Genomic DNA, 6,000 nt, shown 5'->3' with positions numbered 1-6,000 from the left:
AACAGCCCAAAGAAAAGGAAAAAGAATCGGACAAAGTTGAGGATAAGGAAGAGGACGATGATGGTTACCCCCACGTCAATTCCACTCTGATGATTTTTGCTGATGTTGAGAGCAAGAGTCGACTGAAAGTCATCAACAGAGAAGTGAACATGGTCGCTCCGGCGACGCCCAGTTATTTGAAGTGGTCTCAGACTGCCATTACATTCGACCAGTCTGATCACCCGACACACATAGCCACCCCTGGGAGGCAAGCGTTGGTGGTCGACCCAGTCGTCGAAGGCACTCGGTTGACTAAGGTTCTGATGGATGGTGGCAGTGGCCTTAATATACTGTATGCGGAGACCTTGAAAGGAATGGGCATTCCGATGTCCAGACTCAGTGAAAGCAATATGAGTTTCCATGGAGTTATTCCTGGCAAGAAGGCTGAGTCACTCGGCCAGATCGCCCTCGATGTGGTTTTCGGCGATTCCAAGAATTACCGCAAAGAAAAGTTGACGTTTGAAGTCGTCGATTTCCAGAGTGCTTATCATGCTATTCTGGGCAGGCCGGCTTATGCATGTTTTATAGCTCGACCATGCTACGTGTACCTCAAATTGAAGATGTCTGGTCCTAAAGGAGTGATCCTATCACTGGCAATCGGAAGAAGGCGGAAGAGTGCTTCCAGAAGGGCTCAAAGATCGCCGATGCGCAAATGGCAGTAGTGGAATTGCAGGAGTATCAGAAAAATGCAGATCCGAGTGATTTGTTGCGAGCTAAGAAGCCTGCCACGGATTCAGCATTTCAGTCATCTGGTGAAACGAAGCCGATTTATATTCACCCGACCAATCCCAATGCTGCTCCGACTCACATTTCGACAACACTCGACTCCAAATAGGAAGAAGCGCTCATCCAGTTCCTCCGTGAGAACTGGTACATCTTTGCATGGAAACCTTCTGACATGCCGGGTGTTCCCAGGGGGCTGGCTGAGCACCGTTTGCGAGTCGACCCAAAAGTGAAACCAGTTAAAGAACATCTTCGACGGTCCGCCGTACAGAAGAGAAAAGCAATCGGTGAAGAAGTGGCTCGGCTCCTAGCAGCTGAGTTTATCCGAGAGATTTACCACTCCGAGTGGCTAGCCAATGTTGTCATGGTCCCCAAGAATGACGACTCACTTCGCATGTGCATTGACTTCAAGCATATCAATCAGGCCTGCCCGAAAGATCACTTTCCTCTCCCCCGCATCGACCAAATAGTCGACTCGACTGCGGGGTGTGAGCGCTTGTCCTTTTTGGACGCTTATTCCGGGTATCATCAGATCCGACTGTATGGACCCGATGAGATAAAAACAGCTTTCCTCACCCCATTTGGGTGCTTCTGTTATGTCACCATGGCATTCGGCTTGAAGAATGCTGGAGCCACATTCATGAGGATGATTCAGAAGTGTTTACTCACTCAAATCAGTCGGAATGTGGAAGCATACATGGATGACATTGTGGTCAAGTCACGTAAAGGTTACGACCTGCTGGCTGACCTTGCTGAAACTTTTGCCAACCTCAGAAGGTATGATATCAAGGTTAATCCATCAAAGTGCACATTCGGAGTTCCGGGCGGAAAATTACTCGGTTTTCTCGTTTCCGAACGAGGGATCGAACCTAACCCAGAGAAAGTTGGTGCCATTCTCCGAATGAAATGCCCTGTGCGTGTGCACGATGTCCGGAAGTTTACAGGTTGTTTGGCCGCCTTAAGTCGATTCATTTCTCGCCTCGGTGAAAAGGCATTGCCTCTTTACCAACTGATGAAGAAGTCTGATAAGTTCGAGTGGACTCCTGAAGCTGATGCAGCATTTGCAGAGCTCAAAGCCCTGCTTTCCACCCAGCCGGTGCTTGCTGCCCCAATCAGCAAAGAGCCTTTACTGCTTTACATTGCAGCCACTGGACAAGTCGTCAGTACAGTACTTACGGTCGAGCGGGAAGAAGAAGGAAAAGCCTGTAAAGTTCAGCGCCCAGTATATTATGTTTCTGAAGTTTTGACTCCATCAAAGCAAAGATATCCACATTATCAGAAGCTTGTTTATGGGATTTATATGACCATGAAGAAGGTTGCACATTATTTCTCTGACCACTCCATTACAGTCGTCAGCGACGCTCCATTATCAGAGATTCTGAACAACAGAGATGCAACTGGTCGAGTGGCAAAGTGGGCGATTGAACTCCTTCCCTTGGATATTAAGTTTGAGGCAAAGAAAGCTATCAAGTCCCAAGCAATAGCAGATTTCCTCGCCGAGTGGATCGAACAGCAACTGCCGACTCAAGTCCACTCGGAGCACTGGACCATGTTATTTGATGGTTCCAAGATGCTGAATGGTTCCGGTGCTGGGGTGGTACTGGTATCCCCCCGAGGAGACAAGCTCAGATATGTTCTCCAGATTCACTTTGATTCCTCCAATAACGAAGCGGAATATGAAGCACTCTTATATGGGTTACGTATGGCCATCTCACTCGGCGTCCGTCGCCTCATGGTCTACGGCGACTCAGATTTGGTAGTCAATCAAGTGATGAAGGAGTGGGACGTCAGAAGCCCAGCTATGACTGGTTACTGCAATGCGGTGAGGAAGTTGGAAAAGAAGTTTGAGGGGTTAGAGCTCCATCATATACCCCGACTGAAAAATCAAGCAGCCGATGATTTGGCAAAGATAGGTTCCAAGAGGGAAGCCATTCCCAGCAACGTGTTTTTGGAACACATTCATACACCTTCAGTTCAAGAAGATCCTTTCACTGAAGAGCCCCCGCAGCTAAGAGTGCCACAGATCCGACTGAAGTCGAAGTCCCAGCCGTGGTCGACCTGATCATGGAGGTTTTGGTCATCACTCCCGACTGGACAGTGCCATACATTGCGTATATCCTTAGGAAGGAACTCCCAGAGGATGAAGAAGAGGCTCGACAGATCGTCCGTCGATCCAAAGCCTTTACCGTGATAAGAGGACAACTGTTCAGGGAAAGCGTAACCGGAGTCAGCCAGAAATGCATAACACCAGAAGAAGGTCGGGTGATCCTCAACGACATCCACTCGGGGACCTGTGGTCACCATGCGTCCTCTCGGACCATTGTGGCCAAAGCATACCGAGCTGGATTCTATTGGCCACGAGCAAATGAAATGGCGAAAGATATAGTCGACAAATGTGAAGGCTGCCAGTTTTACTCCAATATGTCCCACAAGCCTGCGTCAGCCCTGAAGACTATTCCACTTGTCTGGCCCTTTGCTGTTTGGGGATTGGATATGGTTGGACCCCTGAGGACTGGTAGGAGCGGCTTCACTCATGTGCTTGTAGCAGTCGACAAGTTTACCAAATGGATTGAAGCCAAGCCTATCAAGAATCTTGAAGCCAGTACTGCCGTCAGCTTCATCAGAGAATTGACATTCAGATATGGAGTTCCGCACAGCATCATCACTGACAACGGGTCGAACTTCGATTCTGATGAGTTCAGAGCCTTCTGTGCTTCCCAAGGCACACGAGTCGACTATGATTCAGTCGACCACCCCCAGTCGAATGGACAAGCAGAAAGAGCAAATGGCTTGATTCTCAAAGGACTGAAACCCCGACTGATGCGTGATCTCAAGCACGCAGCAGGCGCCTGGGTCGATGAACTTCCATCAGTTCTTTGGGGAATGAGGACAACTCCCAATCGGTTGACTGGCCGAACTCCATTCTTCTTGGTTTATGGAGCTGAAGTTGTTCTACCGAGTGACTTGCTTCACAATGCACCCCGAGTCAAGCTCTTCTCTGAAGATGAAGCAGAACAGGCCCGGCAGGACGCAGTCGATCTCCTAGAGGAGGAAAGAGAGATGGCCTTAATCCGGTCGACCATTTATCAGCAAGACTTGCGTCGATTCCACGCCAGAAATGTGAGGGGCCGAGCCTTTCAAGAGGGAGACTTGGTTCTTCGAGTGGATCAGCAGAAACCACACAAGCTCGCCCCTGCTTGGGAAGGTCCCTTAATTGTCACCAGAGTTCTCCACAATGGAGCATACCATCTTTACAAGGTCGAGCATCAGAAAGACGAGCCACGGGCTTGGAACGCGGAGCTGCTCCGCCCCTTTTATAATTAAGTACTCATTCGGATGAGATGTAATAAGAAATACCTTTGTAGTTTGTTTATCAAAGACAAGAGCTTTACAGTCTTCCTAAATGGTTGTTGTTGCTTTTGTTTGCGTTTGAAATCCCCCAGTGGGTGACTTTGTCGCGGATCCATTTCGCCTAAAGTTTGAAAAATCCTACCGAGTGGTGAGCAACCCTCCCACTCGGGGGCTTAGCCGCGAATCCGTTTCGCCTAAGTTTGAAAAATCCTACCAAGTGGTGAGCAAACCTCCCACTCGGGGGCTTAGCCGCGAATCCGTTTCGCCTAAGTTTAAAAAATCCTACCGAGTGATGAGCAACCCTCCCACTTGGGGGCTTAGCTGCAGTCCAGTACTCGCCTAAGTTTGAAAAATCCTACCGAGTGGTGAGCAACCCTCCCACTCGGGGGCTTAGCCGCGAATTCGTTTCGCCTAAGTTTGAAAAATCCTACTGAGTGGTGAGCAACCCTCCCACTCGGGGGCTTAGCCGCGGATCCGTTTCGCCTAAGTTTGAAAAATCCTACCGAGTGGTGAGCAACCCTCCCACTCGGGGGCTTAGCCATGAATCCATTTCTCCTAAGTTTGAAAAATCCTACCGAGTGATGAGCAAGCCTCTCACTCGGGGACTTAGCTACAGTCCAGTACTTGCCTAAGTTTGAAAAATCCTACCGAGTGATGAGCAAGCCTCTCACTCGGGGGCTTAGCTGCAGTCCAGTACTCGCCTAAGTTTGAAAATTCCTACTGAGTGATGAGCAAGCCTCTCACTCGGGGGCTTAGCCGCGAATCCGTTTCGCCTAAGTTTGAAAAATCCTACCGAGTGGTGAGCAACCCTCCCACTCGGGGGCTTAGCTGCAGTCCAGTACTCGCCTAAGTTTGAAAAATCTTACCGAGTGGTGAGCAACCCTCCCACTCGGGGGCTTAGCCGCGAATACGTTTCGCCTAAGTTTGAAAAATCCTACCGAGTGATGAGCAACCCTCCCACTCGGGGGCTTAGCTGCAGTCCAGTACTCGCCTAAGTTTGAAAATTCCTACTGAGTGATGAGCAAGCCTCTCACTCGGGGGCTTAGCCGCGAATCCGTTTCGCCTAAGTTTGAAAAATCCTACCGAGTGGTGAGCAACCCTCCCACTCGGGGGCTTAGCTGCAGTCCAGTACTCGCCTAAGTTTGAAAAATCTTACCGAGTGGTGAGCAACCCTCCCACTCGGGGGCTTAGCCGCGAATACGTTTCGCCTAAGTTTGAAAAATCCTACCGAGTGATGAGCAACCCTCCCACTCGGGGGCTTAGCTGCAGTCCAGTACTCGCCTAAGTTTCAAAAATCCTACCGAGTGGTGAGCAACCCTCCCACTCGGGGGCTTAGCTGCAGTCCAGTACTCGCCTAAGTTTGAAAAATCCTACCGAGTGGTGAGCAACCCTCCCACTCGGGGGCTTAGCTGCAGTCCAGTACTTGCCTAAGTTTGAAAAATCCTACCGAGTGGTGAGCAACCCTCCCACTCGGGGGCTTAGCTGCAGTCCAGTACTCGCCTAAGTTTGAAAAATCCTACCGAGTGGTGAGCAACCCTCCCATTCGGGGGCTTAGCTGCAGTCCAGTACCCGCCTAAGTTTGAAAAATCCTACCGAGTGGTGAGCAACCCTCCCACTCGGGGGCTTAGCTGCAGTCCAGTACTCGCCCAAGTTGAAATACATCTCTATCCGCAAGGACGGCGAGGTGCAGGTCGACTGCAACCTTCTCCTTCGGAGCTGCGCCACAAGTACAACGTGCGCTCCATCCCTATCCGCAAGGACGACGAGGTGCAGGTCGACTGATACCTTCTCCTTCGGAGCTGCGCCACAAGTACAACGTGCGCTCCATCCCTATCCGCAAGGACGACGAGGTGCAGGTCGACTGAAACCTTCTCCTTCGGAGTTGTG

Source organism: Aegilops tauschii, chromosome 5, assembly GCF_002575655.3.
Source record: "Aegilops tauschii subsp. strangulata cultivar AL8/78 chromosome 5, Aet v6.0, whole genome shotgun sequence".
NCBI lineage: Eukaryota > Viridiplantae > Streptophyta > Magnoliopsida > Poales > Poaceae > Aegilops > Aegilops tauschii.
Note: the sequence above shows the minus strand (reverse complement) of the source record.